This window comes from Glycine soja, chromosome 4 (genome assembly GCF_004193775.1).
Source record: "Glycine soja cultivar W05 chromosome 4, ASM419377v2, whole genome shotgun sequence".
In the NCBI taxonomy this organism is placed as follows: Eukaryota; Viridiplantae; Streptophyta; class Magnoliopsida; order Fabales; family Fabaceae; genus Glycine; species Glycine soja.
In genome coordinates, this window is record NC_041005.1 from 46,359,905 (window position 1) to 46,373,847 (window position 13,943).

General features: G+C 25.8%; 1 non-coding gene across 1 annotated transcript; it reads left to right on the forward strand.

Moving 5' to 3' along the window:
- Nucleotides 1–13,612: 13,612 nt before the first annotated feature.
- Nucleotides 13,613–13,693, forward strand: TRNAL-AAG. Its single transcript has one exon. It is a non-coding gene; the product is annotated as a tRNA-Leu (tRNA).
- Nucleotides 13,694–13,943: the final 250 nt, after the last annotated feature.

Below are 13,943 nucleotides of genomic sequence, written 5' to 3' on the forward strand. Positions count from 1 at the left end.
TCATATAAGTAAAAAAGGCTTAGTGAATCAGCGTGAATAAAGCTCGGGATTTTCTTTGGGCACGATACAAATTGCTTTGGTGGTACACATAGTATTATTAGATGAGATTCTAACAGAGTAAACTAATAGATAAATTATATTATAATATAATTAATGTTATTATATATAACATTAAAATTTTTAATGTATATTTAATGTACATATAAATTTACATAAGTAATTTTTTAATAATTAATTTTTATCTAATAATTAGTTTGTTTATATATATAAATTTTTATGAAATCTATGATTTTTATTTAAAATTTATATATGTAAAAAAATACATTATTAGATCAAAATTAGCTGTAATAAGGTCAAAAAATATATTAGTAGATTTATGTTAATAATGTATTTTCTTACATATGTAAATTTTTATTAAATCTATGATTTTTATTTATAATTTATATATGTAATCAAATTAATTATTAGATAAAAATTAATTGTCATAAAATTTATTATGTAAAAATTTACATAAGCATTAAATATACATTAGAAATATTAGTGTTATATATAGCTGACATTAATTATTTTATAACATAATTGGTCTATTAGCTCAATTGGTTAGAGCGTCGTACTAATAATGAGAAATTCAATGGTTTGATTCCTGCTTCGATCACTAATTTTAAATTAATTCGTAAAATATATTTTTGAAATTTTTTTTAAAAAAAATCCTATGGACCAAAGTAGGATAACAAAACGATAGTTTTTTATAATGAGGATTTAATAATTTGCAAGTTTAGTCTTTATAATTCTTAATTCTCAATTTTAGTCTTTCTATTTTTAAATCCTCAATTTTGATCCATGTAAGTTTAGTTTCTTTGTCCGTTGAACGTCAATTGATGATGATGCGATATTTTATTATGATGTAGACAAATAATGTAACACTTATGTGTACTAGTAATGTGACAAAGTGGTTTATAATTTAAAAATATTGTAAAAATGAGACTAAATCTCAAGTTCATTTCTTTCCTGATGTGAGATAGGTCGAGCTGGGCTAGGCTTTGCTAGTTCTTGATCTGACCTTGATTAAAAATACATGACATGAGCCTAACCTATTTACCCGTCAAAGGCTTCTTTAAAAGGCTTGAACTTGAAAATTTGTCTAAAATATTATCATCTTTTTCATCTTAACTCCATAAAAGACATGACATTATTTTCAACCTGAATTTTTTTTAACACTTTTCCTTCTTTTTCTTTTTTCTCTAATTGGACGAAAACCCAACTTTTTGTTGGACGTGAACCTATCTTGTTGGTACGCATGTGTTAACACCCTTTCTTTTTTTTTCTTCTTCTATTTTTTAGTTCAATTCTTTTTATGCGTGTTGGATAGTTTGATTGTTGCATTTTTATTGGATGTGTTTCCAACAATGCCTATTGATTGAATATGGTTTTTTTTACTTCAAATTTTAGTGTTTTGCTCCTGCATTTGTGTTTTTAACTCCTTCCTTTGAAATCTTTATTTTTTTATGGTTAGGTGTTTGATATAATGTATCAATCAAAAGCTGCATCTTCTTTAAGCGTTAGCAACAATATAGTAAGAGTCAAATATTAAAGGAAAAACTGTTATTACCTTAAGAAAAGTCCATTCAGAGGATCAATTGTTAATTTGTTAGAGTATTTAACAAAGATATTAGGGCAATTTCGTCTATACACATATTTCAATTGACGTTAGTTAAACGTTAATAGAAGGAGGGATAAAAGTAATGTTAAAAAAGAGAGAATTATCAAGTGTAATTTGAAAAAAATATAGGAGTGCGAGTGTTAATTTCATCTTGTTTACATATTTCAACTGATGTTGGTTAACAACGTAAACAAAAGGATGATAAAAGTAATGTAAAAAAAAAATCAGATGTAATTTGAAAAAAAAACATAAAAAATACCAGTGTAATTTATTCTAATAAAGATATTTGGTTTGATCTATTCTTTGAAAAAATTTAGTCTCGATAAAGTCTCTTGTAGGCTAAATTATAGTTTCGTTGAATAGCTTGACCTATTTTTATCCCAAACTTCACCACCTAACCTACTAAACCATTTCACTTACTTGAGTTATATTATAAACACAATATTATATTTAGATTAATATATGAGTTAATTCTTTTTTAAATATTTATTTAATATTAAATCTAGTTTATAAACAATAAATTATTCAATAAATATAAAATGAAAATATTTAATAACTAAATTATATAATTTATTATTAAATATATTTTTTCATACATTCACTTTTGTCTTTTATATTTTTTTCTTATTTTTTACCACATGAATAATTTATATAATTTAGTTAATATTATAATATCTATGTAATATATTTCTAAATTTATAGTGTTATAAAATTTACATATATAAAATCATAATTTTATTTTTTTTTGGAAAAGCAAACCCGTGTTATATATATACCAGACACACACAAGACGTATTATGCAGAGAGCGACGAAAAAACAGGATACAGAAAGATCTAAAGCAAAGGGTTCTGATACAACCCTTTCCTAAGATCTGAAGTTTTAAGAGAGTCACAAAAAACTCTCCCTCCCAGTGAACTACGCCTTCCACACGAAATAGCACCCTACTCTATTATAAAATTATAATATTATAACATTAAAATTTTATATTTGTAAATGAATATGGATGTTATAGATCTATAATTTAAATACTATAATATTATAATTTAATACAAATAAATATTAAAATATTATGAATTTATTACATAAATATTATAATATTAAAATAAATTATATAGATTAGTAATGTGCTAAAAATAGGATAAAAATAATGAAAGACAAAAGTGATTGTATGAAAAATATATTGAATAAAAATTATATAATTTATTTATTAAATATTTTTATTGAATAAATTTATTTTTATAAACCAAATTTAATTTCAAATAAACATTTTTAAAAAAATAATTAACTCATATTGTAATGTATATATAAGATAGGGTTTAAAATATAACTTAAGTAAGAAAAGTGGTTTAGTGGTAAAGGAGAAAAAACAAAGACTTGAGCTCTAGTGTTGCACGGATAAACATGATGTTTAAGAATTTTTATTAGAATTTTGTATTGTATGTATTGTAATATGTTATATTTAAACATTTTGGTAAATAAAATATAAACAGGTTATAGTAAAATTAATATTTTTTTGCTAATAATATGATGATTATAATCATAAAGATTCTTTTCATACTTGAAACAACAAAAAGAATTATACGGAATTACTAAAAGTAATAAACTTTAACATATTTATTGAAGGGCTTGAATATGTTAATGAAAAACATTTCTTCTTATTTTTTTTTTGTGTTGTTTTACTTATGCATATGCGGGCTAGTCCGTTTAATTGGCGGGTTCAATGGGTTATGCAGGTGTGAACTCAAATGGGCTGACTTATTCGTATACCTAGCTCTAACGGTGGCCATAAAGGACCTCTAATTCCTAACCGCCCCAAAATATATATAAATGCATCATTTAATGTTATTAATGTAGTTTTTAAATATATATATATATATATATATATATAAATGTAATTAATGTTTTTTAATATAAATGTAATTATTTCTATTTAGTATAATTAATATTAATGCAGCATTAAATGTTAATTATTAATATAGTGAATACATAAATATATATTTCCTTCATCACAAAATAAGTCTCTTATGTTCTTTTACACAAATAAAGACAAGTTAATAAAGACGAAAAAAAATAATAATTTTATAAAATTAATCTTATTATTAATATTATATTAAAAATTTAAAGTGACACTTACTAGAGGTATTAATAAAAAAAATTAATATTACATTGAATAGTTAATCTGAAATTTAATTTTAGCATGTTATATGGATATTAGGACCATATTTAAATTTTGAAGATAATATATATTTATTTAAAATTAATTTTTAATATTCAGTTATAACTTATTAAATTACTATTTTAAAAATAAGATATCTATTAAATTTAATATATACTTATTGATATTTTGACTTTTCATATGAATTTATGTATATGAAGGCTTGTCGTTGAATAAAAAGTACAACTATAGAGTTTAGTAGCTATATATATTTTAAAAATTCTTATATAAAATATTGTTTAAAATTTTATTTTTATAAAATATATTTTAAAGTAGAAAATTGTAGCACTTATATAAATAAATACATAAAGAGATTTTTTTCTTATATAATAGTCATCTTATTTAATTAATATAATATATAATTAAATTTTTTAATGTTATTAAATATTAAATTAATTTATATATCTTATAAAATATATTATTAAATAAAAAATTATTACAAATTAAATACCTAAAAATATGAGTGCACATTAAAAATTATTATTTTTATATTTTAGATGATAATTTATCAAATATATTTCAAATATAAAAACTCAAAATGTATATTAATATAATTGTTAAAATTTATATTAGACACATGACTTTTTATATGAAGTTATTTAAATACCATGCATGTACAGTGAGAATTATATTATTTCTAAGAGAAGTATTAGGAGCATATTATTTAACACACTATTTATTATTGATTAAGTTTATTGAAAAATGACAGAATTTTTTAAATTGCACATCATATTTAATGATAATTTTTCTTAATTTTGTAGTTTTTAATAAATTTTCAACGATTAACATGGGAGTCTTTGAGAGAGGGCATTTCTAACCCTCCTTTGTTGACATACAATGGTATTAATGTAATGTTCACATAAATATTTATGTAGCATTTAATGTTAGAAAAATATTAATGTAGCATTTAATGTTTGTTTTTGACAATTTATGGCATTTAATGTTCTTAATGTAATGTTTACATATACGGAGTATATATATATATATATATATAATATAATATAATATAATTAATGCTATTTATTGTAATTAACATTAATGTACCATTACTAATTTGACCAAGTTTGTCTCTCATCAAAGATATTTATAGTCTAAAAAAAAATGTAAACTTTTTAAGAAAAATATGAATGTATAATTTAATGTTATTAATGTAGTAATTACATAAAATATATATAATATAACTAATGTTGTTTATTATAATTAGTATTAACATAGCATTGAATGTTAATTATTAATGTACTCCTTTTGTCCAAAAATATTTATCGTTCTAGTTTATTTTATACCGACTAAGAAAAAGTAATAAACATATAAAATGAAAAATAATTTTATAAAATCAACCTTATGTCATAATTAATCATTTATAAATTTTGTAGTTCATCCTTAATATTATAAAGGATATAAGTAAAAAAAATAATTAATGTTACATTAAATAATTAAAATAACAATTATTGTTGAAACATTTTTTTCTTATACGACAATCATAATAGAAAGAACATAATACATAATATTAACTACAATATTTATTTTAATGTAAATAATCTATAAAAATAATGTTCTAATTAATATTTTAATTTATAAAAAATAGAACTTATTTAAGTGTAGTTTATATTATATAACAAAAAGTTTGATTATAAAAATATTAATGTAATTAATTTAGTACTTATAATTAATTAGTTCTTATAAAAATTAGTATTTTATATAATAAAAAGTGTGATTATAATATTTAAATTTTATGATTATATAATAATTTATTAAGTATATTTAAAATAAAAAAACCCAAATGTGTTATTACAATATTTTTTTAAGAAACAAGTTTTAATGGAAAATATATTAAAACTGTTTTTCTTATAAAGAGAATAAGAGGCAGTAGTATAACTGTTAAGATGTATATTAAACATATTGACATATGATTTTTTATATGAACTTATGTATATTCAAAATTAAATACCTGTATACTATGTATGTATATTGAAAATTATATTAACACATTTGCTTTAAAATTATTGAAAATGACAAAATTTTATGAGTCTTATATTATATTTAATGATTTTCTTTCTTAATCGGTGTAATTTTCAATAAATTTTTATCAATTAAAAGAAATACATTTAGAAAAATGTGTTCCTAACCGTCCTCTATTTTTCATTAACTTTTTTACATAATTGATATAGTCAATTGATCCCCTTAGACTTTTTTTGACATACATTGGCCTGACCCCATCACCAACAGGAAAGTTCTAGACATAAGGTTATCTCATCCATCACGTCACAAACTTCTTTAAATTCATCTCAAACCTTCATATCTCTCACACATTAGACTTAATTATTGGGTTTCTACCTTCTACACACTACAATCTTTCTCCTATCGCTGCACCAAAGAGATTGAATCATTCCATTCCCAATCCAATGTAGCCACAAACGTCAATAAACATATCCTCATCCAGTTTATTCTTCATCCATCCATCAATCATATCATATTCCTTCAGTTTTTTCTTAACTTCTTTTGGTTGGGTTCCTTTGTTTTTGTTGTTCAAGCTTGTTGTGGGATCTCCTTCACTAGATCTTTCAGCTCACAAACAGGATCAATGCAGTTTGAAGTTCAATTGTTGACGATCTGATCGTACAGGAGTGATTGAAAAGATGGTCTTAATTATAATTTCTTCCATGTCTTTTTTATGCCTTAATCTATCCCCTAAGGGGACAACACCGATGATTCCTTTGACAACCTTGATTTCCTTGATTAATAGAAGCCTCAACATGAAAGTCTTTGTTTTTTGGTTTGCAAAAAACAATGATATATTATTGATAATGATACGCTTAATACCTGACCCATATAGAAAATAGAACAAACTAAACACCTTATAGTCTGAACACTATAACCCATGCAAATTCTATATGGTGCTTACAAACCTTTTAAGTATAATGTTAGGTTCACGGATTTCTGAGTGAAAGTCTTATTTAAGACTAGGTGAGAAGGTCAATGAAATCCTAGGGTAGGTGAGAAGTTCTGCAAAGCAAAATAATCTTACTGAAGGAAAAGTGAGAAACCTCATAGTGAAATAGTTTATTGAAATTGTTGTGATACAAAAATTAGTTTTATAATGAATAAGTATACTGTATAGAAACAATTAAATTTTGATGTATACGCATTTTAATGAATTTATGGGGCAAGTATAAATTCTTGTGTTTAATAGTAACAAAATCCATTATTTCACATGACTCATACGTACCTCAGTTGTTTTTGTGTAACATTAGCCTTCATAATTATCAAATCGACAAGATTGGATTTTTCAAAACATATATAACTAGCTTGATATCTACCCGTGAAACTATTCTCAAATCTCAATAGTCATTACACAATCATAATATCTACTTGTTTAGAAATGGAGGTTAAAAGTTCACCATACTTAAATTCTATTTCGGTTTTTATGGTTATGTCAAGATGAGGAAACAAGTTATGATATATCGATGTAATAAAAAAAATTAATGGGAGAAAAGAAATAATTTGTAATGTTTTTATAAAAAAATATTGTAAATTTTTACGAAGTATATAATGTTATGACAAACAATAAAAAACACTTGAGTTTCTATAAAATACAATTGCCCTCTACACATTATTATATTTTAAAAATATTACATAATTTTTTCATTGTGAATATTATAAAAAAGTATAAAGATAAAAGGGTAAAATAAGTATTAATTTATTCTCTCTTTTATATCTTGTAACATTTTTACATTATTTCATTAAAAATATTATCTTATATTAGCACACAAATTTTTTATGGGAAACAAAAGTCATTAAATATATTAAAGTATAAACATTTATCTTGTGGGGGCAATTGGCCCATAGTTGTGAACTTTCATCCGCTACATTCAAGATCAATCATAAAAGTGTTTTTGAATTTCACATGCAAACAATGAAAATACTCTTTCATATATTAATGGTTTTAGTTCAAGTGACCGCGTTCGATGTACAAAGAGAGCAGGTTTTATTTGCTTATATATATATATATATATATATATATAGAACAAAAGTATCTTCCATGACAGATAATTTTGCTTGAGTTGAATAAGATTATCTACCAGAGAACAAATAGCTTCAGGTAGTTCACACACGAATTGTGGTAAATGCTGGGTGTTTAGATGGAATGTGTTCTTTAAATTTTTCATTGGAATTTTATATACACACAAACTTTAGCTTATTTGCTATAATTAAAAATTACAATAAATATATTTTTCGAACATAAGAAGTCTATTTTAGATTCTTGATAAATCAATTATATTGTGTTACAAAGTCATTTTAACTTTTGATAATTTCTCTTAAAAAATATATAAAATTAATTTAAAAATAAAAATGTAAGGATAATTTCTATCTATGTATCTATCAATAAAATAAAGAATGCAAATGCGTTCTAGTACAAAAAAATAATAAATTTGCAAATGCGTTCTAGTACATAAAAGAAAGAATGGCAAAAACATGTTTTTGTGGACCTGCATCAAGTACCTTTTTAAAATAAAAAAAATAAGCAATATTGTGGCTAGTAAAGATGAAAGAAAGAAGTAATTTTTCTCTCATAAAAAAAACAAAATCTCTCATCCTAACCTTTAAAACAATCAATGACTTGTATAATGGTTCAAACACAAAAATCATGAGTAGCTACATAGTGGCTCTATTAAATGCGTTGAAAAAAATTATTTGAAAAGGTGACACATTTAACTGCCTCATTTAATAACCCTAACACGAACTTTTGAAAATAATTTTAAATTTTATTTAAAAATTATATTGATATTTTATATAAAATGATAAATGAAACTTACTAAATGTGTCAATTTATATTTACTATATTGGTTTCCTTACAATGGGGGACCATTAAAAGGTGATTTGGAAAACCTCAAAGATCTAGATGTTGTTGATATTAGCCCTGATTTCTTTATGCATGGTTAACTATGACTTAGTTGAGGATAGAAAAAAGGTTATTGTTGGCAAACAACCTTAGATTATCTTTGATCATTACATCACTATAAGACCATGGACATTGAACTTTGTTACATTTGACATGAAGATCAGTAATACCTTGGTCTGGATTAACTTTCCTTGTTTAGGCATGGATACTATGACGAGGGTGTTCTTTTAGCACTAGTATCAGTCGTTGGTAATTGGTGCTAATGGATATGATTACTATTGATGCAGTTAGAAGACAATTCGTTAAGGTGTCTATGGAAATTTATTTGAATAACCAAGTAGTAGGATGGTTCTAGTTTCAAACCATTTGGTTTGATGTAAATATGAAGGATTGCATTTGATTTGTAAAGGTGTAGTTGCTCAGAGAGGAAGAATGAAGAAAGCTCATCATCGGCGATTGTTTAGGATGTGGTGAGAAAAACATGAACAACAGAGGTGTGGGTTCACATGCAAACTCTAATCGATTGCATGACAATTACGTTAATTTTGTTACAAAAGATTTATATGAGGATTGGAAAACACAATGGTGTTTTAAATCACAATAATGAGAACATTATGGGACGAGGAAATGAGGGGAGCACTTTAAGACATTCATATTTTGACCAAAATATGTTCTAGTTATTATTAAGCAATAATTAGGACGATAATATTGTAGAAGGAATTAATGAAACATTTTAATCCCAATTACGAGTTGGACAAACTGAAAATGGAAAATTTTGAAAAAAAAAAAGGAAAAAACATATCCTTAGTGAATCTATTTAGGTGGGCAAAAATAATGGAGTTATCTCCCTATTCTCTCCTATATATCATGAGGACCACCTTGGTAGTTCCTTATCCCAAGAAGGCAACCACATTTGATGGAGGTGGAAAGTCTAAAATAGTTTGCCATGCAACCAGGACTTGTGTCAACTAACGTAGTAAAAACTCAACTCATGCTCATGGAGTGCTTGCGACAATGAATGTAAGGATAATATGTCCAAATAAGCTAATATTATTGGATGACCCAAAGCCTCTAAGCCCATCTTTAAATGCCTTTTGCACTTCTAGTGAGTAAAGTGCCAAACTTGTAGGTTTCTAATGATATTTATCTTGTGGTATATCTTCTCAGTAGTTGCATGATGTCTAATCCAATGTTGTTAGTGCCCTTATTCAATCAATTGTAAAAAATTGTGATCATTACATCTTTATTCATCATCACATTTTTGTTTTGTGCTTGTATAGCCTTCAAAATTTTGAGATAAATAAAATTTGACTTTCATCATTTTTTAGATTAATTATTAATTATTCTTTTATTTTGATTTTAACTTACAAATAAACACTATTGGAAGTCCTGCTGATGCTATAAGAAATTTGTCTCAGTGATGTCTTAATGTCTTTGTTAAGGCTTTTCTTAATCTGTTGGGTGGTAGTGCATATCTTGTCCACTTGGACAAAGTTTTTGTGGATTTGACACTCAGACTTTCATTTTAACTTTATTATTTGGGATCAATTGGTACACTTGTCAATCCATCAATAAGTTTTTGGTGCCGTTGTCGGGAATTTTGTTCTTTGTACTTGGTATTTTGGATATTCTATTTTTTTAGCAATTTATTTTCCTCTAATTTTATTTTTAATTAATTTTTCAAAATAAAAAAAATAGTTTCAAATTTTCTTTTTCACTCTTAATTTTAATCTTTAGTTTTTTATTTTTATTTTTCTGTGATAACATGCACGTTAGTGTTTTTCTTTCTTGTATGCGAGGAAACAATCTTTTTCTATTAGATCTAGAGATTGAAGCAACGTGTAGAAAGAACAACACTGCAAGAAGAAAGAGAGAACACCAAGAAAATCAAGAACCATAATCCTCTGTATCATCTTCTTTCCCACATCCCAATTTTGAAGAACACATCATGGCAGAGGACCAGCCACTGAGAATCACTCTAAAGGACTACTCTAGTACCTCTACACCTCAGTATTTCACAAGCATAGCTCGGCCTGGAGTTCAAGCTGCCAACATCACTAATCCATATTCCCTCATCCATTTGATCCAAGGCAATCTCTTTCATGGGCTACCCAATGAAGATCCATATGTCCACCTTGTTACATACATAGAGATTTGCAACACGGTGAAGATAGCAGGAGTTCTAGAAGACGCCACCCACCTCAACATGTTTTCTTTCTCCTTGGCTAGTGAAGCAAAAAGATGGCTACACTCATTTAAGGGAAATAGTTTTCGGATATGGGAAGAGGTGGTGAAGAAGTTCTAAAAGAAGTATTTTTCAGAGTTCAAGACCGCTGAGGGAAAGGTGAAGATTTCATCATTCCACCAGTTCATCGATGAATCACTAAGTGAAGCTCTCGACTACTTCCATGGTTTACTCCGAAAGACTCTTATCCACGGGTTCAGTGAGTCAGTTCAGCTAAACATCTTCATTGATGGCTTGCGACCCCATTCAAATCAGTTACTTGATGCCTCCGCTGGTGGGAAGATCAAATTAAAGACACTTGATGAAGCTATGGAGTTGATTGAAAACATGACAGTTAATGACCATGTCATCCTTCATGATCAAGTGTACACACCTACAAAAAAGAGTCTTCTAGAGCTCACATCCCAAGACGCATTACTAGCCCAAAATAAGCTCCTAGCTAAGCAACTAAAGACCCTCAGAGAGACACTAAACAAGCTTCCTCAACAATTGCATGTAGTGCAACCTACCCATTCTTCAATCATGCAAATTGGGGGATGCAACATTTGTGGTGGGGCCCATATGTCAGGCATGTGAATGGTCCAAGATGATGCATTCAAAGATATCATTCCATAAAATAGAAAATAAAAGTTCAAAACTTCTAACTAATGCTTTTTTTTACCTTCTTTATATCGTCCAAGCCATTTTTACCAATTTTTTTTATCATCTTTTATTAAATACATATCCAATAAAATTGATATATGTATATATCAAACATATTAAATACATGTATATGTATTTATTAAATACACAGTAACAATTATAATATATACATTTCATATTTTAATGTATGTATATATTTAGTATGTATTTTATTATGTTTAAGATATATTCAATCTATTTGAAATAGTAAATATATCTGTAAAATTAATTTTCCAATAACATTAAATATTATATTTATTAAGTAAAATATGCAGTGAGATTATTAAGACCTGTGAAGTCATCTCCCAATTGTGCATATAATATGTATATATGTTTGTGGTCCTGGATCTCATGTTTCATACCTTTGTTCCATGAAAAGTTATTAAATTTGAGGCCGTTGTCATTGGTGTCCACTAAAAATGGGCCAATCTCTTGTGTTGCTCCATATCCCACAGAAGAGCACCCAGAACTTGTAAATTTTTTAACAAAGAATAAAGGCAGGCTATCACCTTGTCAGAGAACATATATATAAAAAAACCATCAAATGAAGGTTTAGGATTTTAATGAAACTTGATTTTTTAAAATTTATTTTTGCTTTAAAGTAAGATTAAAATTATACTACCATTTATGTTTTAAATTTTTTCCTAAAAAGAATATTATTACATTATTTATCAAACATTTCCAAATTTTATGTTATCAACTTAAGTAATAAATGGAAGGACAAAATCTCCGTGGGAGAAGTTGGTCAAACTATTCTAGATAATAAGTATAAGTACTCATAATATCGGTTTTTAAAAAATTAATGTTAAAATTATCTTGTTAACATTAATTTTTTAAAAAATTGATGTTGTGAATATTTAGACAATTTCAATTTTTAAATAATCGATGTTAAAATTGTCCTGTTAACATTGATTTTTCTAAAATTGATATTAACAATGTCATTTTATTTACAAAAATGTCATCGCACATTTTGCAATATCAATTTTTATCATAATCATTGTTAACAAAATGATGGTAAAACCTATTATTTTAGTAGTGTTGTTATTTTCGAAAGAGAAAAAACATCACTTTGAGACGACTAATAAGGTGATCCATCAATAAACAAATAATCAGTTTATGTTTAAACCTAAATAAATAGGGACTAATTAAAAAAAACTCTCTAAGATGAAAATATATTTAAACAACCATAAAATAATGATGAATAAAAAAACATGAATCACAAACCCTAAAATAATGATAATGTTGGTATTTTATGTTTAATATTGAGAACATATATCAAAGGACAAATTATGTTAAAAATTTATGTTAAATAATCATTTTTTTAAATTGAAATAACCAAAATTTTAGGATATGTCTATGTGTAATTCTGATATAATTCTAGTAAGACCCATATCAACAGTAGCATCGAGATAATCAAGCAAATCTTTTAACAATGGCCTACACATTTTTAGAGAATTGATACAGGCAAAGGAAAAATTGCTCAGCGTGAAGGGCCCAAACTCTTAACATTATGAGAAAAAAAAAAACAACTCAAATTTAATGGAAGAATAAGTAAATGTTCAATTATGGTTATTTAACACGTTTCATTTATGTTATTTTAAATAAATGGAAATAATTACTTTTTACATTACGATTTTCTGAAAGAGTTTCTAAACAAAATCTATTATTTTCAGATTTAGAACACATTACTACTATTAATTTTTATCCCAACGTTAATTAGTATATGCCATTTTTTATTTTTACTATAAATATAATTCATGTATTAACGTCTAGGGAATGTGATATTTCAATATAATTGCGCATTTAGAATGTTTTTATGAATATAAATTACCCATTCATGTATAAATATAAATTATAGATCTTTAGTGTTAGCAAATATATAATATTTTCTTTAAGGCACATACATAGCTGTTGAGATGGCCGAGTTGGTCTAAGGCGCCAGATTAAGGTTCTGGTCCGAAAGGGCGTGGGTTCAAATCCCACTCTCAACACTTAGTCATTTTTTATTTAAAATGCATTTTAGCTTTGACATATATATTCACGAGTTGTAACGGTAAAGCTTTTATGTTTTTGTTTTGACTAAAAGAAAACTCCAGCTCCAAGGTTTTTTCTTGGTCTGGACATGAAGTCATGGACTAAATTTTTCATGTAAATTAAGCAATTTTTCGAAGGAAAAATTATTTTAAAGATAGGAAGGTTCTCTTTTGGTCCAAATTGAAAGGGCGCACACTGAATGTTTTC